This window comes from Culex pipiens, chromosome 3, assembly GCF_016801865.2.
Source record: "Culex pipiens pallens isolate TS chromosome 3, TS_CPP_V2, whole genome shotgun sequence".
NCBI lineage: Eukaryota > Metazoa > Arthropoda > Insecta > Diptera > Culicidae > Culex > Culex pipiens.
This window is the reverse complement of record NC_068939.1, coordinates 109,203,842-109,228,736: the sequence shown is the minus strand read 5'-3', so window position 1 is coordinate 109,228,736 and position 24,895 is coordinate 109,203,842. Positions and strand designations below refer to the sequence as shown.

Genomic DNA, 24,895 nt, shown 5'->3' with positions numbered 1-24,895 from the left:
GTAAAAAGTACTTCTGAGTGTTCATTTAAACGCAAAGTTTTTAATTTAAATAAATTATTGTTCGAACCTTTATTCAACCATGTTTCGGTCTTCCAAAGCATTCGAAAAAAGTGGTGATTATACTTGTTTTAAGACCTAATTTCAATATTTTCTCGGTTTCGAGCTAGAATTGAAAAACCAATTTGTAATGTGTTTGAGTTAAAATCCAGAAAAAATGAAGGGGTTGTAGCGTCCTAATGACACGAGAAAGCGAAAACTGGACCCGGGTTCATAATCAGGAACCAAAATGACCTCCTTTGAGCAAAATTTAATGGAAGATTTAGATTTAAAAATTTAAGATAGTCTGGTCGGGGCATCTGCTGTGCCAGTTGCCATGGATTTTTCAAAAAATCAATAGATATTTTTATTTTTTTTAAAGTAGCATGCGTGTAATAATGTTTTATGAAAGTTTGAGTAACAAAGTTTTGTAAATCATTAGACATTAAGTTTCTTGACAAAGTATCTTCTTCCCTTCCTTACAAAATCACTTAAGGCTGCACTGCAACCACAAAGAAGACAAATATCTTATTCCGAATTTGCCAAACTTATGGGCCAAATCCTTTATTTTGTATTATTTTGTAGACATTACCTTAGGGGATGAATCAAAATTTATATTGATAGTTCCCGTAGGTTTTATAAATAGATTTTGATGTAAATATATATACGGGCTTTTCTTGCATCTATCATATGTTATAACGACTTTACGAATAAGGTAATTTTAATCAGTTTAGATCCTTTTTCTGGGTTCTAACCTTAAAAAATCAATCAACCTTAAAAAAAATCTAAGTGTAGATATAGCCTATATTTACACTTAGATTTTTTTTAAGGAGGGAATACCTATATTATATAGGTATTCGGTGCCCCCTCTCCGTGCCATACCTTCACACTTAGGAGACCCGGGAGGCGGCGTCTTGTCGCAAAAAGAACGATACACGCCTGTGGCTCCGTTGACGATCCGTTGCAAGGTTTAAGAGGGCCACATTATAAGATGTTACGTCGATTCCGTCCGCTTTCGAAAGTGTTTATTTTTATAAAGTTCAGCAAATTTAAGATGAATATGTTCCTTTGAATAATTTATAATAATTGATGGATTTTTGAAATCCGGGAATGAACTCAATAAAACCGTACATAGAAAAAAAAATTAAGAAAAGCACAAGCAAAAAAAAAAAAAAAGCTATTCTTTCATAACAAAAAATGTTATTCCAAAGTTGTTTTGGCTTTCAACCAAAATCTGACCAAAAACAAATTTTGTTATGATAACATAAACTGTCAATATTCCTCCAGCTGTCAATAAAATGTTCAGTCCCTTCAAATAGATTCCTTTGATTTTTTGTTCTATAATTTGATAAATCCCGCTCTCGCCGGTCCCTACAATATCGACAACGAGAGAGTCCACTGTAATATGCATAACTAGTTTAGACCATTGCAAACTTTATTTCAAAATATTGCACTCTCATAAAAAATAACTAAAAGAAAAAAAAAAGTTACCCTACAAAGTTCCAGAAACACGAATTAAAAAAAAATAAGTGGCCTCTCTGGGTTGTCGCAGATTTATAAAATACATTTAATTTTCAAAAAAATAGTGCTATAGAAAAATGCTTCTAATTTTTTTTTAAATGGTGTTTTTTTGGTTTGTGACTTTTTAAAAATAAGAGTCCTCCAAAATTCAACGACACAGAGGAAATTCTCATATGTTTAAGAGGTTAAGAATCCGTTTCTAGTTCCGTTTGATTTTTTCCACAATTAAAACAAATTATTTTGCAAAACTCATGATTGAAACTTGCTTGCTCACTTCCTATTGAGCTATTTAATACTCGAGTTCAGTTGGAAACGCATCAATGGTGTCCCCTACCCCCCCTCCCTTTTTGGTTTTTATCTTTCAGTTTTTATTCATCAAATTTTTAAAGCATGAACTTTTTAAAACATGAACTTTTTAAAGCATTTTCTTTTTAATAAAGTGTTCTTACATTGCATTGACGAAAATATGAGATCAATCCATCCTCTACAGCCCGAGTTATTCAATTGTCTCATTGTAGACCCACTTGGCTGGAACAATGATACAGGGGGTGAAAAATGAGACACACATAAAGAAATTAATACTTTTTTAGTAAAACATTATACTGTTGTGCTGTTTCATGGCAGGTGACTTGCAACGAACATGTTGAAGCAATTCTACAAACATGAAACTTCAATTAACATAAGTTATACTTTAAAGTATTTAAATCTTATGAAATTCATTTTAATCAACTCTATAACTTTGGTTAAATGAAGTTAAAATTCAATAAATGTGCCAAAAATCACTTTCAATACATGATTTGGTACATTTCTAAAGATTTTGAATAGTTTCTTGAAGAAAAATCAAAGTGTTTCATAGTTCTCCTTGGGCTAAAAAGAGAGGGTAACAATGAGACAGCCCTGGATTCCAAGTATATTCTTGTCAATTATAAATTGATCAAATCGAACGAAAAGGATATTGTAGTCCAACGCATGTCTTAAAAAATGACGAAAGAGATTTGAATAAATATTAGTTTTAATATTAATGTCAGCTTACGAGAGAACATATATTTTCTGACCATAACAGAAGTCACTCTTATGGAAGAAGGGTATTCAGTAGACACACCTTTTCCCCAAATAAGAACACATTCTCATATTTTTACTTACCTTCATCAGGGGTGACATTGGGTCATACAAATTTCAGCATTTTTGTATGACCCAATCTCACCCCCCAAACCCAATGTCAACCTTAATGACGGTATTCATATGATTGGTCAATGTTATGCTCGCACTTTTTGGTACTGAAATATTTTTTATTTAAAAAAAATGAATCTTTCATATGAAAAAAAAAAAAAAAAAAACGGAAGCTATGTATAATAGTTTGACTTTGATATAAATTAAATTACATTACTGCACAAAAATATACAACTTTTCAACTCACATGTTGCATCGTCATTGGAAACTTTGCAAATCAAATAGAGCTGATTCCAAGTACTTTATCGAATAGAGCTGATTCCAAGTACTGGAGTGCTTCAACTTCTATGCAATTTAAATTTTCCTGGTATGAGGACAGTGTAGTTGAGCATGAAAATAACGTAAATAAAAACAAAGGAATATTCTGCAGAATTCAATCAAATTTCCCACATGAATACACAACACTGCATACCGATTAGAACAAAAATCAATTTCTGCTCCACAGGTCTTCAATCATTTCATCAACAAAATGCCAGTACTGGGGTGGGGAGCGCTATTGTCCGCTTGAGTTCAGTAATAAATTAAATTTCTGGTTCTGATACCTGGCTTCCATTCAACACTACCACTTGTCATGATTCATTCATTCATTCGCTCGAAAAGCGACGACCAGCGACCGGAATCGCGTTATTTCCAGCTGGCCACTCACACGCAACATTACTTCCACACTATCGCCTTTTCGGTCGGTATTTGCATAAATCATTTTCGCAACGATTCACATTACTCCGTTTGCCCCCGAAAAGCACGCATAAAATTTAATGGCTTAAGTTTTTTTTCGCTCTTCCCTTCTTCTGGTTTCGTCTGCTGAGACACGGAAAAGGGGAGGAAAACTTGTGCAAGTCCAAAGATCTCAAGTCAAAACGTCCGCAAGTCCTGAAGTGTGAATGGCCTCTGCGGAATCGCGGAACAAGTGGGAGTGGGTGAGGTCTGTCATCTTTAAACTTTGGGTTATTTCGGTGAACTCGACGGAAAGAGGTTAAATCTTGTTCGACACGTGATTTTCATGACAAGGCAAATTGCTTCCATGTTGAGAGGGGCCAAAGTGCAAGAGATTTGTCCGTCGCGACGGGGCGCCCAAAAGGGAACATTCACTTACCTTTGAAAACAATTCCATCTTCCTTATTGCAATAGGGACGTGGCATTACATCGTGCTGCCATCTGGTTTTTTGAAGTGCAAGAGTGGAAAAGTGCTGAGTCATCGTCCTATCTCGCCCAGCAAAATGAAGTCGATAAAGTAGTCTGTTTCGATGAGAAAAAGTGGAAAATGTGGTCTAAAAATAGCGACGCCATTCCCCTATACAACGTTTATAGTATGTAATGCATTTCCTTTTTTCCCCATGGAAGTACAGTCTAGACCGAGAAACGTTTCCTAGTGGTAACGCTTTCGCCTCGTAAGCAGTTGATCGGGGTTCAAATCCTGACTCGGACCAACACAACTGGTGATTTTTTCCTTTATGGATTCGATTGCTTAATAAAGGGAAGGGCATCACAAGCCAGACCTTAACACAACACTTTAGAGAAGGCCACTGAATCCGCTTTGAACATAGCAAAAAAAAAAAAACCGATGGTAAAATCGCATGCAAAAGCATGCACATCACCTTTGTGAGCAAAAGTATGTAATATTGTATGAGAAAACGTGTAGACAAAAAGCATGTACCGAAGAAAAAAAAAAAAACAGGTCTGCTCACCCCAAAAATGTGGAGCGGCCGTGGCTGACTGGCTACGGTGTTCGCTTTGTACACCCAAACGGCGGTCGCATGATTGTGATGCATGGCGGCATGAAAGTATATCAGAATCTGCATGAAAACTGTCCTCATGCATTTTTTGCGATATAGGGGTATGAAATTTTTGAAAAGTGACATTTTCTGCAGCAAATCCACTGTTGCAGATTTTGAGATATATTTTTCCTTTGGGTGTAAGCGAATGGTCCTGGGTTCGATTCCCATCTGCTCCCAACGAGAAAGTATAGGAAATATTAATCTTGAAACTCTGAAAATGAACGAAAAATCAAAGTCGCTCGATTCGGGGTTTGATCCCTCGTCCTTTGGATTGGTAAGCAAAAATGCTAACCACTAGGCCATCAAGGCTTGGTGAGCTATGACTGGAATTAGGAATACTGTTACTATCAACTATATACGCGCTGGATCCTTGTCCATTTGACAAGGGTTCGGAAGTTCTAAAATAACGTTTGAATCTGATTGGTGCAAACGTTCTTCAGGGCGGGGCTTGTCGATAAAGCTGAAGTACCTCGCGCTCGGCTAGCCAGCGTAGAAATAGGGGGATTGCGTCGCTATTTTTAGACCACGTTTTCCACTTTTTCTCCATCGAAACCGACTACTTTATCGACTGCATTTTGCTGGGCGAGATAGGACGCTGTCTATTTTTAGACGATGACTCAGCACTTTTCCACTCTTGCACTTCAAAAAACCAGATGGCAGCACGATGTAACGCCACGTCCCTATGGGTCACCGAAGCTCGGCAGAGCTAACACCTTCCAAATGCCTATGCGAGTTATTTGCATGTATAAGAATGTAGATCTGAAAAATACATGGAAACAACTCAATTTGTAAGAAGTGGCCGCGTGGTCCCGTTTGGTTGGTTGCACACACACAGGTCTGCTCACCCCAAAAGTAACAACAATCCGGCGAGAGTCATATTCAGATTACCAAATCTGCGCCCCAACCCTCTCGGCTATCTAGCCGATATGCATTTAGATGGATATTCACTGATATAGCTGTAGGTTCCCCATACATCGTATGCAGTTAACACAGTATACGACATACGGACAACCTACTGTTACATTGGCATTGATCCGACCATTTTCACAGCTGCGAGATAGCCGAGCGGGTTGAGACGCGGACTTGGTAATCTGAATATGACCCTCGCTAGTTTGGTGTTATTTTTGGGGTGAGCAGACCTGATTTTTTTTCTTCGGTACAGTTAAACCTCGTATAAGAGCGCCTCGCATATGCAACTTTGCATATACGAGTCATTCCACCTGATTCGGTTTTGTCGCAAGAGTTGCATATGCGAGGTACAGGGCTTATGGGATTTTGGCTATATGGGAGACATGGGCTATATTTTTATAAAAAATCAACTAAACTATACAAATTTATAGTGTTTTGGAATCGTTATGAAGTCAGCTACACAGCTACACCAAATTTACATGGTTTACGATGTTCTAGATCATCCGAAACTTCGTCAAGTTAAGGCCTATGTGTTCAACGCCGTACAAGTATGAGGTAGGCGATTTGACTGTGGTTTTTGACCACAGATCATATCCGGATAGCCTCAGGGAGGTTCAGGGACTAGTCTACCGATATGTGGTGATGTTCTGGGTCTTCTGTAGAGTCCCGGGAGGTACGTCCGATGGGTCTACCGCCGTAACACGGCAGAGGTCGGTAGTTTTAGACCTCAGAACATATCCGGATAGCCTCAGGGAGGTTCAGGGACTAGTCTACCGATATGTGGTGATGTTCTGGGTCTTCTGTAGAGTCCCGGGAGGTACGTCCGATGGGTCTACCGCCGTAACACGGCAGAGGTCGGTAGTTTTAGACCTCAGAACATATCCGGATAGCCTCAGGGAGGTTCAGGGACTAGTCTACAGGTATGTGGTGATGTTTTGGGTCTTCTGTAGAGTCCCGGGAGGTACGACCGATGGGTCTACCGCCGTAACATGGCAGAGGTCGGTGTTTTTTGACCTCAGATCATATCCAGATAGCCCCAGGGAGGTTCAGGGACTAGTCTACCGATATGTGGAAATGTTCTGGGTCTTCTGTGGAGTCCCGAGAGCTACGCCTGAAGGGTCTACCACCGTAATAAGGCAGAGGTCGATGGTTTTTGGCCTTAGATTATATCCAGATAGACTCAGGGAGGTTCAGGGACTAGTCTACCGATATGTGGAGATGTTCTGGGTCTTCTATAGAGTCCCGGGAGTTACGACCGACGGGTCTACCGCCGTAACAAAGCAGAGGTCGATGGTTTTTGACATTAGATAATATCCAGATAGCCTCAGCGAGGTTCAGGGACTAGTCTACCGATATGTGGTGATGTTCTGGGTCTTCTGTAGAGTCCCGGGAGGTACGTCCGATGGGTCTACCGCCGTAACACGGCAGAGGTCGGTAGTTTTAGACCTCAGATCATATCCGGATAGCCTCAGGGAGGTTCAGGGACTAGTCTACCGGTATGTGGTGATGCTCTGGGTCTTCTGTAGAGTCCCGGGAGGTACGACCGATGGGTCTACCGCCGTAACACGGCAGAGGTCGGTGTTTTTTGACCTCAGATCATATCCAGATAGCCTCAGGGAGGTTCAGGGATTAGTCTACCGATATGTGGAAATGTTCTGGGTCTTCTGTGGAGTCCCGAGAGCTACGCCTGAAGGGTCTACCGCCGTAATAAGGCAGAGGTCGATGGTTTTTGGCCTTAGATTATATCCAGATAGCCTCAGCGAGGTTCAGGGACTAGTCTACCGATATGTGGTAATTTTTTGGGTCTCCTGTAAAGTCCCGGGAGTTACGGCCGATGGTTCTACCACTGTAACAAGATAGAGGTCGGAAGTTTTCGACCTCAGATCATATTCAGATAGCCTCAGGGTGGTTCAGGGACTAGTCTACCGATGTGTGGTAATATTCTGGGTCTTCTGTAGAGTCCCGGGAGTAACAGTCAATGGGTCTACAGCCGTAACTAGTCTACCGATATGTGGTGATGTTCTGGGTGTTTTGTAAGATTTCGGGAGCTACGGCCGTTGGGTCTACCACCGTAACAAGATAGAGGTCGGAGGTTTTTGACCTCAGATCATATCCGGATAGCCTCAGGGAGGTTCTGGGGCTAGTCTACCGATGTGATAGGTCTTTTGTAAGATCCCGAGAAATATGATCTAAGATCAAATTCAGTGACCTCTGCCTTATTTCGGTGGTAGATCCATGGACCGTAACTCCTGGGACTCTAAAGAAGACCCAGAGCATCACCACACATCGGTAGACTAGTCCCTTAATCTCCCTGAGGCTATCTGGATATGATCTTAAGTCAAAATCCACCGACCTCTGCCATGCTACGGCGGTAGACCCATTGACCGTAACTCCCGGGACTCTACAGAAGACCCAGAGCATCACCACATATCGGTAGACTAGTCCATGAACCTTCCTGAGGCTATCCGGATATGATCTGAGGTCAAAATCCACCGACTTCTGCCTTGTTACGGCGGTAGACCCATTGACCGTAGCTCCCGGGACTTAACAGAAGACCCAGCACATTACCAGAAGTCGGTAGACTAGTCCCTGAACCACCCTGAGGTTATCTGGATATGATCTGAGGTCAAAAACTTCTGACCAGTATCTTGTTACGGTGGTAGACCCATCGGCCGTTACTCCCGGGACTTTACATGAGACCCAAAACATCACCACATATCGGTAGACTAGTCCCTGAACCTCCCTGAGTCTATCTGGATATAATCTAAGGCCAAAAACCATCGACCTTTGCCTTATTACGGCGGTAGACCCTTCAGGCGTAGCTCTCGGGACTCCACAGAAGACCCAGAACATTTCCACATATCGGTAGACTAGTCCCTGAACCTCCCTGAGGCTATCTGGATATGATCTGAGGTCAAAAAACACCGACCTCTGCCGTGTTACGGCGGTAGACCCATCGGACGTACCTCCCGGGACTCTACAGAAGACCCAGAACATCACCACATATCGGTAGACTAGTCCCTGAACCTCGCTGAGGCTATCTGGATATGATCTGAGGTCAAAAAACACCGACCTCTGCCGTGTTACGGCGGTAGACCCATCGGACGTACCTCCCGGGACTCTACAGAAGACCCAGAACATCACCACATATCGGTAGACTAGTCCCTGAACCTCGCTGAGGCTATCTGGATATGATCTGAGGTCAAAAAACACCGACCTCTGCCGTGTTACGGCGGTAGACCCTTCAGGCGTAGCTCTCGGGACTCCACAGAAGACCCAGAACATTTCCACATATCGGTAGACTAGTCCCTGAACCTCCCTGAGGCTATCTGGATATGATCTGAGGTCAAAAAACACCGACCTCTGCCGTGTTACGGCGGTAGACCCATCGGACGTACCTCCCGGGAATCTACAGAAGACCCAGAACATCACCACATATCGGTAGACTAGTCCCTGAACCTCGCTGAGGCTATCTGGATATGATCTGAGGTCAAAAAACACCGACCTCTGCCGTGTTACGGCGGTAGACCCTTCAGGCGTAGCTCTCGGGACTCCACAGAAGACCCAGAACATTTCCACATATCGGTAGACTAGTCCCTGAACCTCCCTGAGGCTATCTGGATATGATCTGAGGTCAAAAAACACCGACCTCTGCCGTGTTACGGCGGTAGACCCATCGGACGTACCTCCCGGGACTCTACAGAAGACCCAGAACATCACCACATACCGGTAGACTAGTCCCTGAACCTCCCTGAGGCTATCCGGATATGATCTGAGGTCTAAAACTACCGACCTCTGCCGTGTTACGGCGGTAGACCCATCGGACGTACCTCCCGGGACTCTACAGAAGACCCAGAACATCACCACATATCGGTAGACTAGTCCCTGAACCTCGCTGAGGCTATCTGGATATGATCTGAGGTCAAAAAACACCGACCTCTGCCGTGTTACGGCGGTAGACCCTTCAGGCGTAGCTCTCGGGACTCCACAGAAGACCCAGAACATTTCCACATATCGGTAGACTAGTCCCTGAACCTCCCTGAGGCTATCTGGATATGATCTGAGGTCAAAAAACACCGACCTCTGCCGTGTTACGGCGGTAGACCCATCGGTCGTACCTCCCGGGACTCTACAGAAGACCCAGAACATCACCACATACCGGTAGACTAGTCCCTGAACCTCCCTGAGGCTATCCGGATATGATCTGTGGTCAAAAACCACAGTCAAATCGCCTACCTCATACTTGTACGGCGTTGAACACATAGGCCTTAACTTGACGAAGTTTCGGATGATCTAGAACATCGTAAACCATGTAAATTTGGTGTAGCTGTGTAGCTGACTTCATAACGATTCCAAAACACTATAAATTTGTATAGTTAATTTGTTTTTTTATAAAAATATAGCCCATGTCTCCCATATAGCCAAAATCCCATAAGCCCTGTACCTCGCATATGCGTGCTTCGCATAAGAAACCCCCATATGAGGTGCATATGCGAGGTTTAACTGTACATGCTTTTTGTGCACACGTTTTCTCTTACAATATTACATGCTTTTGCTCACAAAGGTGATGTGCATGTTTTTGCATGCGTTAATACACAGATTTTTTTTGCTGTGTGCATATGATCCTGATACTACTCAAGAAACCACAAGCTCTGATAGAAGTATTAATTGGGTCCTAAAATGAAGCTTAGATTGCTGATATTATTGTTTACAGCGATAAAGCTTATTTTTCTTAGTACAATGACCCTTTGTACAACCAAGAGTTTAAAATGGATTTTTAAATGAATTTTGAAAAATTATCCTCGTGGTCCTTGTTGACAGAAAAGCTCCTACTTGACAGCTCATTCCAAGGGGACCATAGTTGATCCATCGAAAAAATGTTGTCTTAGTCAATTTAGTTTTTTTTGCATTAAAATGAAAAAAAGTGATCAGAAATGGTTTTTAATCGTGTTTTTTACCGTTGTACATAAAAATTTACTTAGGGCTTTAGAACCCAATTCAGTACTAAATCAGCACTGGAATGTTTTAAAGAAGTAAATAAGCTTTGCGAATGCTTCAAAGTACTAAAACTTTGCAGCATTACAACTGACTTTAAATCACCATATACGGCCATGAAAATGTGCTTCAAAGCATTTGATGTTTATCAACAAAATAACCCATCGATACGGGAAACATTTCAGCCAGGCACGGTCTTATTGACTTTAATCCTTCTCCCGTGCGGGTTAAGGCGCAGTTCCCCCAGTGTGCATCAGTTTTAATTTTGCGTGAACTGGGTTCAATTCCCGCTGATTAAAGTGTTTCTTTGTTGTTTTTTTTTCTAGAAAACTACAGCCTGTAATTAAACCAAATTTTTCAAAGCATATGCCCAAATGCCCATAGCCCAAAGGACAGTATCAAAAGTTCTCTGGTAAATTGAATGACTTTTCTCACAAGCAAAAAGCTGCTTTCCGGAAGTCTTATACACTTTGTGAAATTTTGTCAACCGTGGACCAAGCAGTTCCCGTTAGCCGTTAGCCAGTGCTTGTCCCTATTAACCCCAAGCCTTCCGTAATTGATTGTACTGCATTTTTACTCCAACGAAATGACAACGAGTTTTTCTCATGAACCAGAAACTCGACTTGACGAGACAAATGCATGAATTGCATCAAAGCGTCACACTCACACACTCAACGCAACAGGAGAAAACAAATCAAAGGAGGATGCCCAGTGTGGGGAGGGAAGCTGTTCTTTTTCCCAGCCTTGACGTCGATAAAGCAGCTTATTTTTGTTCAAGCTTTCGGTGAGGCATTAAATCGGCCACACTTGTGCGCCACTTGAAATATTTCTCAAGGGAAAAATGCTGATTAAATGTTTTTAAGCATTATTTGCTGTTTTAAATGCCAATATAATGCTGATTTAATGCCGCTATTTAGTGCCTCGCGGTTACTTGGGTATTTTTTCTATTTGCTTCATTACAAACTCAACTATCATAGTTTACCAATATTTTCCCAAAATTTGGCGAAGATTGATTAAAAATCCTATAGACATTATATGAAAGTTATGCTTTCAACAATGTTTCCCTAAGATGTACAACCCCCCTACAACTCTTTAAACAAAATTAAGATTCATTGATAATAATCTGATAAATTGTAGAAACCGTTAAAAAACACTTTGACCCAATCTTGTCCCCTAATCTCTTTCTGGTTGAACAAAAAAATATTCAATTTATTCAAACAGCATTTTCAAATTGATAAATTTGAAACCAATTCTTCATCAAATATTTACAAAGACCCAATTTTGCTTAGAAAGAGAAAGGCAAAATTATGAGACCTAAAGATTTTCCCACAATAAAAAATGACCAAATGCTGTGAAACGGCTCATTACCGATACAATCTTAAGTATGTTTCGGTTGCCCCTATCAAATTACCGGTTGAAAGTGTGAAAAAAATCGCCAAGGTGCTATAATCGACGTATTCCCAAAAGAATCAATCAAACTCAGTGGGCAATAAACGTTTAATTGAAGCCGCCCACGGGAGTTAAACAAAACAGCAAAAAATAAAATAAAAGACGAAATAATAAAAGCACAGTCCGTTCCAGTCAGCGGTGAAAGGTGCCAACCGTTTGGGAGTCGGTTCATTTTGCCGGCGCCCATCGTCGTCGTCGTCAAATTCGTTGGCGGAGATCGGTTCCATTCAATCCTATCATTCCATTTTCGCACACCTTCTGATCGTCCATTGACCATTTTTAAATATTTATGAGTATATTTACCCCGCCATCAAACCGCCATTAGACAGCCGGTAGCAAACTGTGCAATGAAGCAGTTCTCTAGGGAATTATTATTATTCTAATTTTTTATTGGCATGTTACTTTTGAACTAATTGACAGCATGTCAAAAAGATCAATCATGTAATAATAATGTAATCTTAAAATGAGAAAAGTCGTAATGCAAAAAATGTTTCAAGAAGACCAAAATACTGTGCCATCCCGTTTTTGGCGATATTTTCAAACATTTCTGCTTGCCAAAAATCAACTGTTATCATTGTCGATATAAATTTTGCTTTGTTTACAATATTTTCAAAAAAAAAAAAAAAACTTTCTATAGTTTGTTTAGAAAAGTACCCTACACGTGTTGATTCTTTTTGGTAACGATTTTCCTATTTTTGTGAAGTTATGAAAATCATCATTAATCAATGATTATAAACCAGGAAATCAAAAATTGCTTCACAAAATTCTATAAATTTTGAGACACAATTGATTAAGAACAAAAATTCTTTCAGTACCTTCAAGAAGGGTACAACCTGTAAATGTCAATCCATTTTGGTGCAGAAATTTGTAAAATTGAACTAAATACAGAGCATGTTGAAGTGATGATCAATTTTCCTTGAAAATGATTGACGGCTTCACCTTAACTATTGTGCAAAATATAATTATTTGCAGTAGTAAACACATATCACACAATACTAAAATTAAAAAAATATGCGAATTTTTGGAATTTAACTTCAGTGATATAAAGTGAAGTACACATTTTTTTTTTCTTTGTGTATCTATCTGGAAAATCTCAATTATAACCTACATTACACCTTTACCGAAAACATCAAATCGATCATATCGTTCCTTTCGAATATAGCAAATTAAATGGGATCTCATCGAATATTCCTAAAATGCGAGCAATTTTGATTTTTTATGTTTTTGGGACCTCACATTTCATTTTTCGTTTTTGTTTTCCACTAGTAACAGAAAACCGTAAGGATTGTTGACAAACTAACTTTGTATTTTTCAATTTATTTTTTTTCGTAGTAATTAATAAGTCATTATCAATATTTATTTTTGAAACGTATTATTCAGAAATTTTGCGATAGCAAATCTATTTAGTAACAAGTTTTTTTTTTATATTATGATATCTTTAAATATGTGCGTGTGTGTGCAACCAACCAAACGGGACCACGCGGCCGCTTCTTACAAATTGAGTGGTTCCATGTATTTTAAATTTACATTCATTCTATACATTTGGAAGGTGTTAAGCTCTGCCGAGCTTTGGTGACCCATTTCTACGCTGGCTAGCCGAGCGCGAGGTACCTCAGCTTTTATCGACAAGCCCAGCCCTGAAAAACGTTTGCATCAATCGGATTCAAACGTTATTTAGAACTTCCGAACTCTTGTCAAATGGACAAGGACCCAGCGCGTATATAGTTGATAGTAACAGTATTCCTAATTCCAGTCATAGCTCACCAAGCCACGATGGCCTAGTAGTTAGCATTTTTGCTTACCAATCCAAAGGACGGGGGATCGAACCCCGAATCGAGCGACTTTGATTTTTCGTTCATGTTCAGAGTTTCAAGATTTATATTTCCCATACTTACTCATTGAGAGCAGATAGGAATCGAACCCAGGACCATTCGCTTGCAAAGCGAACACCGTAACCAGTCAGCCACGGCCGCTCCTTATTATAATATTTAAAAAAAATAATATTCAATATTTTTATTATTGGTTATTTCCTAGAGAATTGTCTCTATTGAATTGACTAATCGGTTTTTGCTGAAAACCGATTCTGACCAAAAATTGGCAAAACAACGCCGATCAAAGATTTTCATTTCCTCCCCGGGGGTAGAAAAGTGTGACAAGGACTTGGCAAGGGGGATAGGGGAAGGGGGACCACCATGGAATCTATAAAGAGACGTGTGTTTGTGCTCGAAAATGGCCCGCTTTTTTGTTGTGCTACTCCCATGGTATTATTTACGACCATTGAGATGTTGCCGTCAAGCTTTGAAACCCAGTTCGGTGGTATTTTTTTTTTCCTTTCGGCGGGGAATTGTGTGATGGTCTCGCGTGCCAGCTTAGTTTTTATGACGATGAGTGGTGGCTTCCCATTAGGCGTACGCGGCCCGTCAGAGTTGGACGGTTGGCCATTTTTATGTCGTTCGTTGATACCAGGCACAGGCAGTCACTTTGGCTACCCCTTTGGAGAGTTCCCATGGTGCTTGGGGTCACAGTGGTATTATTTGAACTTATTACTGATAACAAGTATCTTCTTAATTGGATGCAAAACATTGTTTGTTGATACGACCAACGCCAGAGGTGAATCATAAAAGTTTGTTGGTGTCTCAGCAATTTCATGACGCAAAAGTTGTTAACAAAAATGGCTGGGCTGTATTGAAGTTTAAAATTTGCTTTAAGTACGTATGAAAAGATCCAAATTTAAAACCAAGCTTTATTTTTTTTGTAATGATGTTTAAATTGAAACATCTCATATTGTTTAAATCAATGAAATGACTCATTCCAATTCAATTATGTCTAGGTACTCGGAAAAGACACATGGCATCAAGGAAACTACGACAAAATTGCAAAACATTTAGTCAGGCTAGCCTCCGACGAGCCTGCTTTGATCTCCAAATGTATAGAAAAAGAGCAGCAATTATGGTTCAAATATCGCTTCCTTTGATCGACATCTCCTGCTAGGAAACTTCATCGTTACACCACACACCAGCGCCTAATTGTCCCACTGTGCGTCGTTTGATGACATCTCTGCCATCACATCATCGCACTTCCATGGAATTCAACCACGCAGGATTTTATTGGTTTTTCGTCACGAGAGAATTAGCCTCTGGTGCGAGAAATCGATTATTGATTGGCAGTTAGGATTCAGCCTTCACGGGGCAGTTCCGGCCAAGGACTCATTTTCGTGCTAGATTCATGTCTTGGTATTTGCCGTGTAGGCGTCGGAATGCCTGATGGAGGGTATCGCCGACGCCATTCTGTTTGAATTTATTCGATGAATCGCTGTTATTAGAGTAAATATTTTGAAATTAATTCTAAATCATTGGCACTTTGCAGCTGGTGCCGCAGAAGGTTCTTTGATTTCTAACGTAATTTTGCGCAGCATCTGTTTTTCTACGGAAGCTATGTTTAGTGAATCCTACCAATGGAATTGGATTCTCTGAAATTGAAGAAAGGAAAATAAAAATATTTTTTTTACTTTTTCGTATCGCATTTTCCAGGAAAATAAACTCGAAATAATTTCAACTTGGCAGTGTAGAAACCACCTAGCAAATCATGCGTTCACTAATGAATCACCGAGATAAGTTCCAGACAAAGATGTCTTATGGTGGAACTTGTTTAAGTTGTTTAATGTTATGATTTTCTATGTTACCGATTTACCAAATAAATTACAAAAATAAAAATGTAAAAAATTCAAGAATTTATTTGGAAATCTTTTTATTTACTTGTTTGTTTGTGTTTTGTAAATGCTTACAGATCATGAAATTGGAATCTTTGAAGATGCTGGAATTTTAAATTATTCTTAAAAATCGTAATAATTGTCGTACGTTATTTTAAGTACGGTAAAACATGTGTCAATTAAGCAGAGAACAGTAACACAAAGTATTCGAAATTCTCAAACTCGGGAGGAGATTTTCTGATCGATTTGATATCTTTAGCAGAGTTGTAGATTATGATGAAAAATAATCTAAAAAAAATCTTGACACCCTCAACATTTTTGAACCTACTCCTTTTCCCAAAAAGTATATTTCCCAAAGAACGTTTTATTGTTTATTTAGGTCGTTGCAAATATTTTTAATAAGACTTGCGACAATTACCAAAGTCGTAGAGGGGGGAAATGTGCCCTAATTCAATTTGCAGAAGTACAGTACATTTTTCGATCAAGCGTACCGTTTTTCATTTACATCCATTTGAAGGTTATTTCCGGGAAGGTGAAAAAATCTTTACAATTTCTAGATTTTAAATTCTTAGGGAGCGTTCTTTTATTACGTAACGCAGTAGAGGGGGAGGGGGGGTCGGAGACAGGCCCGTATCCAGGATTCTTCAATGGGGGGTGTTTCCCCCCATAAGGCGTTAGGGGTGTATGTGTGTTAAAGGAAGGGCGTATACAGTCAACAAATGCGTACCAAACAAAAACGTAAAATTTGCTTTATATATAGTAACAGTAATGCTAGAAAATTATCCAAACATCAATAAGTTCATGCACCCAAAGTTTAAGAACGAGGGGATAGTCCTCACGAAAAGAAACGTGAGGAAAGTGCTATTTTGCGAGAGTATAGTCCTCTCGCGTGTTCATTCGTTCATTGGAACAGTTCATCCTATTGAGTGGCTTATATGGACAAATGAACGCCACTTAGTCACCGAACCATGGTGGCCCATACGGCAAAGGCAAGGTTCAATATGTCGAAGGTCTTGGGTTCGAGTCTCGGTAACGGTACTTTTTTTTATTGATGAATTTTTTTTGAAGATGAACCCATGAGTAAAGTACTCTCGGTAATTTCGGGATTTATCCTCTCCGTCCGCACACAGTACCATTTTACTACCGAATCGTGCTCTTTATCCTCTCGTATGCCGATGCCCAGTTCTGGGTGTGAAAATATTGTTATTCTTGCATATATTATTGATGTTATAAATGTGATTGAAAATATTGAAATAACGTTATTGAATGCTTAATAGTTCAAATTTTTTTTTTCAATTAATTTTTTTTATCATCAGTAATTTGTTTTGCCCCCTAATTTTTCGGGAAAATTTTACAGGATGGCTTTTTTTTACCTGCTTTAGTTTACACAGCTTTAGCCAGATTGGTAACGAACTCGAGCATCCCAAGCCAAATCAATTTAAAATGGAAATCAACTCGTAAGATCTATGCGTTTTGGTTTTCGCCGTTTTTTTAATTTTTCGAAAATATCATGAGCTTAAATTTCGTGTTTTAAGGAACAAGTTTGCCGAAGACATCAGCGAGATTTATTTTGGCACAAACAATAATCTCTTTATTTGATTTTAGTTTGAAAAAAATATAAGGCGATATAGACGTATCTCTTCGATGTTTTCAGCAAAGTTGTTCTTTAAAACCCAAACTATAAGCTCATAAAGTTTTTGGAAAATCAAAATCAATAAAAAGTTTTCGAACCCAGATTTCTAGCATTCTTTGAAAAAACACAAACATCAAAGCTGACGAATTTTTTTTTCCTTGTCAAATGTAACATACCAACCAACAACTTTTTTTTCAATCCTCAGTGTTATCACACAATAACATTTTTAAACATTTTGGAATCAATCACATTGCAGAGAAAAGTTTGTAGATCAAAAAAGATATTATCGCCAAAAAAAAATGATTTGTCCGTACAAGTTTTCATAGACAGCTGCCCATACAATTGCTTACGAGGCTATTTTAGGAAGTGGAACACCATTCGAAATAGACTTTTTCTGAACATGCATAAAATTTAGCGGAGCTGTTTATCCTATCGAAACATGCAAAAATCCCTTCTTTTTTGGCACCGCCCCAAAGTTTTAAGCCTGGTCTACAATAGGAAACTCGCAGGATCGCAGTCGCATCAGCAAGTTTTGAACACAAGCAAATCAAATCTGATCTTCTACAATGACAACGTCGCGGTGCTGCGATTCTGTACTGAAAACGCAGGACGCAGCTTGCAAGTTCTAAATTTTGAAATATATGAAAATTTTCGCAGGATTTCGGCGTTGACAGTTCCAAATGGTCACAGCAACCAACGCAGCTCATTGTAGATACTCGCAGGAAAGTCTGCGTATTTAGAACGATTTTTTCACATCTGTCATCGCGGCGCAGCGCAGGATCGCAGCAGTTTCCCGATGTAGATCAGGCTTTACGATTTTCACCTATTTTTATTATTTAAGTTTCAAATGGCCATATCTTGGACACAAAAAATGATAGAGCAAAACTCGACTGCTTTTTTTTAAGAAACGCTGAATAATATGGCGTTATCAATTTTTTGGTTCGAATCAAACTTTACTTGTAAGGGCAAGTTGAAATCTCTTGAGAATTTCAAATGTATAAGCTTGCAGTAGCAGAATTTACCTACATCCATCCCTGCATCATTTTTTCCAATAGCGTATCTGGCAAAAGTGAGCATGAGCATGAGCATGAGAGACCACCCATGGTTGTCCTTCTCCGTTGCTGAACAGGACCGTAATATCCTATCAATACAACCGGTCATACGCTTCAACGATCTAATGGTGTTTCCCTTATCAACAGCATGTATGAATGCGCTGAAAAGATAAAACATCAAGATCATCAAAACTAGATCTGGAGCAAATAGGTAACAGTCGTTGGCCACCAACGGCGCCCGCCATGTCAGTTTGTAGATCTCGGGGGATTGGGACGGGAATGTTAGTTAGCACAGGTTGCTACCAAGGGTGGGTTCTATACGATATCCACACCCCCACGTGTGCCGGAAAACTACTTCTACTTGGGATTTTGTTAGTGGGTAAAGGTAATGGCCAGGATTCATCATAGAGGATGATGATGCGGCCCAATAATCAATAAATTTTGTTTAATAGTGTGATGGATTATGAATTCTCAAGGCAAACAGTCGGATGATGCGGATGAGACTATTCCCGGTTATTTGGTGTTGATTTAGAATAAATGATTCAATCTTAGACAGCCGGCTGTGGAAAGATAAAACCAAATAATATTCGAAAAAGCGAAAACGCGAAACCGCCCGGATAGAAAAACAAACACAATCGGGGGGACAACAAGACGGAAACGGCAACGAAAATCTTGCGTGATGACCGCGACCCGCACCGTTCAACTTCACGAACGCAACTCCCAATAGCGTATCTGGCAAAAGTTAAGTTTTTGTATTGGTGTTAACGACCAAAGTATTTTTTGAAATATTTTAATAAGGGCGTATTAAGCTAAACATTAGTTTTTTCAAGGTGTCAACGATCAAAGTTTTTTTTAATATTTTCATGAGGGCGTATTTAGTGCAAGTTGAGTTTTTTCAAGGCGTCAGCAATAAAAGTTTTTTTTAAATATTTTCTTGAGGACGTATTTAGTAAAAGTTATTTTTTTTTTTGCTTGGCGTCAACAATCAAAGTTTTGAACAAAATTTCAGGTGGGCGTTTTTAATGAATGTTGAGTTTTCTCATGGTGTCAACGATCAAAGTTTTTTATTATTATTATTATGAAGGCGTATTAAGCGAGAGTTTAGTTTTTTTAAAAGCGTCAACGATCAAAGTTTTTTTTAAAATATATTCTTGATGGCGTATTTAGTACAAGTTGAGTTTGTTTCAAGGCGTGAATTTTTTTTTAAATATTTTATTAAGGGCGTATTTAGTGAAAGTTGAGTTTTTTCAAGGCGTCAGCGATCAAAGTTATTTTTTAATTATTTTCATGAAGGCGTATTAAGCGAGAATTTAGTTTGTTTTTCAAGACGTCAACGATAAAAGTTTTTTTTAAATATTTTCTTGAGGGCGTATTTAGTGAAAGTTTGTTTTTTTTTTTTGAGGCGTCAATGATCAATTTTTTATAATTAATTTAAGAAGGCGTATTTAGCAAGAGTATAGTTTATGTTCAAGGCGTCAACGATCAAAGTTTTTATATAATATATTATTGAGGGCAAGTTGAGTTTTTTTTTCAAGGCGTAAATGATTAAGGATTTTTTTTAAATATTTTCTTGAGGGCGTGTTTAGTGCTAGTTGAGTTTTTTCCAAGGCGTCAACGATCAATGTTTTTTTTAATTACTTTATGAAGGCGTATTTAGCGAGAGTATAGTTTTTTTTCCAGGCGTTAACCATCAATGTTTTTTTTAATTATTTGTTTTTCAAGGCGTCAACGATCAAAGTTTTTTTTTTAATATTTTCTTGAAGGCGTATTTAGTGAATGTTTGTTTTTTTTTTCAAGGCGTCAACGATCATTTTTTTTTGTTATTATTATGAAGGCGTATTTAGCAAGAGTATAGTTTTTTCAAGGCGTCAACGATCAAAGTTTTTATTTAATATATTCTTGAGGGCGTATTTAGTGCAAGTTGAGTTTTTTTCAAGGCGTGAATGCTTGAAGTTTTTTTTTAATATTTTCTAGAGGGCGTATTAAGTGCTAGTTGAGTTTTTTTTTTCAAGGCGTCAACGATCAAAGTTTTTTTTTTTAATTTTCTTTAGGGCGTATTTATTGAAAGTTGGGTTTTTTCAAGTCGTCTATGATCAGTTTTTTTGCAAACATTTTTATGAGGGCGTATTCAGTAAAAGTTTCGTTTTTCTCTAGGCGTCAACGATCAAAGTTTTTTTTTTAATATTTTCATGAGGGCGTATTTAGTGATTAAGAAGGGCATGTTTTGTGAAAGTGGAGTTTTTTCTTAGCGTCAAATGTTTTTATAAGGGCTAATTTACTGAGAGTTGAGTTTTTCACTTGATGGCGTATCTAGTGAGAGTGAAGTTTTTCCCTGGGTGTCTAAAGTTTGATAATCATAAAAAATGGCGGCCCTTCGGGCCGTGTCTTCGCCGGGGCGTTAGGGGTGTAAGCCATTTTTTCCATGGGGGGTGTTGAACACCCATAACACCCCCCTTAGATACGGCCCTGGTCGGAGATCGTGTTACGCTCCATACAAAATTTTAAAAATTTGTATGGATATTTTGTTACGAGGGGGGGGGGAGGGGGTCTAAAAATCCGATTTTTTGCGTTACGTAATAAAAGAACGCTCCCTTACTATTTTGTTGAATTTCGAATCTTTAAAAAAAATATCTAAATTAAATATTAGGCTTAATATTTAATATATTTTAGCTCATTTGAGAATTTTTAAACATTTTTATTCGAATTACTTGAAAACGCCGCAAAAGTTTCAATTCTGCGCAATGAAAATGCGATCAATAGTTGCCGAGAATTGGAACATTAAGGATCTTTGACCAGCATATTTTTCCGATTTCCATAGTCTCGAAAGAGATTTTGTTTTTAAGATACATAAAAAAATAGGTTCAGAAATGAACATATATGGACACTATTTAAAAATATATCCTGTCTGGTAATTCTCAAATGGCTTCAACTCAACAACAGTTTGTTTTATCAAAAAAAATTAATTACTGTTCAAATGTAAATTTTAATTAGCGATTTAAAATATTTTTTTTTAAACGGTATGTAAAAAAAGTATTTACTCCTCTTGGGCACAATGCACATTTTGTGATCAATCATGTAAACAATTTAAAGTTTGACAGAAACCTAGTACTACGTTTTGTTCAGAAAGTCATGCCGAAGATTTTGCTACAAAAAGCTCAGTAAAAAATGATTTCTATAAAAAGTTATATAACAAATACTACAACAAAAATAAAAAAGGTGCAAAAAAAGTTTAAACACCTTTCGAAAAATTAACATAAATAAAGCTATTTGTTGACAAATCACCATAAGTCCAGTCTCTCAATTTCAAATAGGCATCCTTGACTGATTAAAAAAATAATTTGGATTGAATATAAAGTTTACTAACTACTAAGTATAAAAGTTTATATAACTCTGGAAATTCTATATAAAACTTATCTAAACTTAATTTTGCAAACTATCAATTTAACTTAATGTCTATATATTACCATAGAATTGCTAAATAAACATTTTGGAATGGGTATAACACCGTTTCGAGGGTCTTTTGTATCGATAGAATAGATTTTTCGTTGGAATTTCGTACCAACTTGGAATAAATAAAACATGAATTCATTTTTAAAATCAAATGGGTTGAAAAACCCTAATAAATCAGTGTGCCTAACAACTAATTCCCCATATAGTGAGATATTTTTTGTGGTATAGTGAACTATACCACAAATAGTTTTCACTATATGGGAAATTAGTTGTTAGGCACATCGATTTAATTAGGGAAGCTTATCTCCTTGATTTTTTTGGCCAATTTTTCTGTAGCATAGGAGTTGTCTTTTTTAACATTCCAACGCCCAAAGCTCCAAAAAAGTTGGAACGGTAACTTCAACTCAATGGTTCTCGGGCTTAACTCAACCAATCAAGATGATTCTTCTTTCCAGTGATTTGTTAGGATGTCTTGATGATTCTAGATCGTTTGCAGAACTCAATTTGATCAAATCTGTAATTTTTGCGATTAAAAACATCGTTCCATCTATATTTTTCGCGCGTAAAAAAAAATCGCCAAAAATTCCGCAGAGGCAGTCGTTTTAAAAAAGGTGGAACGATGTTTTCGGGCGCAGAAATTACAGATTTGTTCAAATCAAGTTCTACAAAATTTTAGGATCATCTAGACATTCTTACAAATCACTGGAAACAAGAATCGTCCCAATTGGTTGAGTAATGCCCGAGAACCAGCGAGTTGAAGTTACCGTTCCACCTTTTTCGGGAGGCTTGGGCGTCCGTGTAAGTTGGACATGCGTTGGGCGTTCCAGTGTTAATACACTAAATCACATCAAAAACTTAAAAAAAGCAAAAAACAGTGCAAGGAAATTTTATTGGTATGGAATAAATTCAGAACAGGTTGTTTTTAATGAGTTTCTGCATTTTATTCGATTCAAATAGTTTCGTTCCATTTTGGTATGAAAAGCTGCCAATTTTGCACTGACCTCACTAAATCGAATGATATGTTTTATTTGTTCATTTCAATATTTTTTTCTCAGTTTTAAATGTAATCAAAACATTCTTTCAGAACTATCTCCATTAGCAGTACAGCATCACGTGGGGCGAGGCCCACGTGTCACAAATTGATTCATCCGCAGTCTATTGTTTAATTCGGGATAAATCGAGCGGAAAATTGATTGGTCAAAGGGTCATTAATACTTTCTGGACAGCAGTGTGGTGTGCCAGCAAGAATAATAGCACCAATGATTTTCAGGATGAAATAAATAATTACGTTGCTGTCAACTGTTAATTAAACTTGGGAACAGATAAAAATCTCTGTAACATTTTGATATTGTGTTCAAAAGTTTTATCACACATATAAATCAAGAATTGATTATTTATTATTAATAACTGTTAATAGGACACGTTAAGAAATTGAATGGTATTTTTTTAAATCCGTATAATAAATGATGTGCAGAACTCTGTTCGAATTATCTCCGGCATGCAATTCTCACTCTCTCCAAAGTATTACGGCACATTTCTGCGAAAATTAATGCTGATGATGAAAAATTATAGCCGTAACGAAAGCTTTATAATTAGATATGATTACGGAGGGGAACAACGTGTGATGTACGTAGGTACCTTCTGCGGAATGCCCTTCGGTGACGTTTGCTGCACAGTTTCCTTCCAACGGCCGCGATCCAAGCAAGCCTGCCAACCAGACCCAAGTGACGACGAGTTGCGTGGACGAGATTCATGGCTTGCTTGAAGGAACTCATCACTCGTACACACGTGAAGTGACTTACCATGTTCCGAGATGACGAGTGTCTCACAAGAAGACTAGACTGTTAAAGGGCAGAGCAAATCAGCCAAGGGGGCTCAATCGCACGTAATAAATCTCCTGAACACTACGTGGCCGGGCCCGGGTTTCACTAATTTCAGGCGAAACAGACCTAAGCTCGAAGCCCAAGTCCAATCCCCAATGATGGGCTGGATGCATCATCATAAGCGTCATGTGGGTGAGGCTCAGCTTTTGAATGGCTGATTGGGGTCCTGTACTGGGAAAATGCTTTTCCCGCCGGAATGAGATGGATTGACGATGGTCAGTTGCCATTTGGTTATTTCGTCAAAAGAGTCTTATACATAAGAAAGAGTCAAAGAATTTAATTCGGAAAGTTTGAAGATTTTAGTTTAAAGGTTTGAATATTTGGAATTACTAATGTTATAATGATTGGAAGATTTTAGTGAAATGTATCGTTATAATGTATCGTTCTATCCTTTTTCATCAAGTCCCCAATCATTTTTTTTATCAAGACCACTTTCATCTTTTGTTCGAAGCCACATTTCAAATTCTTCAACCCGACCGGCTGATGATGCGGCGAGATACACTTAATCTTAAGCTCGCCATTCCAGGGTTGTCCTCGCCCGTTCCAAAGTTCATAGCCCTCGAAACCGGAGCTCAAGCCCAACATTGTCGCACGCTAGGCGACAAAACAGCAAAACAGCAGACAGTGTGCCATAAATTACCAAAAATACTTTCCTTTTTTTTATTTATCTCGCGTGTTGAATGCGATATGTTGCTGCTTTTCCACTTTTCATCGCTGATTGTGCCTTATTTTTGGGTAAACAGAATGAAAAGGCTTCCCAAGATGGGATTTGTCTGAGAAGTCAAGTGAATGAAGCGGATTTTGAAGGGGGGATTTCATCTCTAATGGCAACATGACGTCAGTGTGATTCTTGGCGTTTGTGTTAGGATTTTTCTTAGATTGAATGTTCCGTGATAGGAGATATTTTTCATGGTTATAGATCTCATCACTTGTATGAGTTCTGGAGTAATATTTGAAAGGGACGGTACGACATTGCTCTCACGGCCTTTCTTCTCATTTTAATGCGTGTAATGATAGTGTCGTACCGCCCCTTTCAAATGTTGCTCCAGAACTCATACAAGGTATGAGATTCATCATCAGTATAGAAAAAACTAACTTAATCCAAATTTGTGGTTGATGCCTTCATCACTCATTACCAATAATGGGTGATTTGATGGGTTTGAACACAAATATATTTTTTTTTAGATCAAGAATAAAAATCTAATCTAATCTAATCTAATCTAATCGAACACAAGCGCAGCCAGTCCGAAGAA

At 38.6% G+C, this 24,895-nt stretch overlaps 1 protein-coding gene across 2 annotated transcripts in view; it reads left to right on the top strand.

Moving 5' to 3' along the window:
* The window catches only part of LOC120421517 (cardioacceleratory peptide receptor), a 112,694-nt gene that overhangs the window by 1,148 nt on the left and 86,651 nt on the right, over window positions 1-24,895 (top strand). The gene's annotated exons all lie outside the window — the stretch shown is intronic.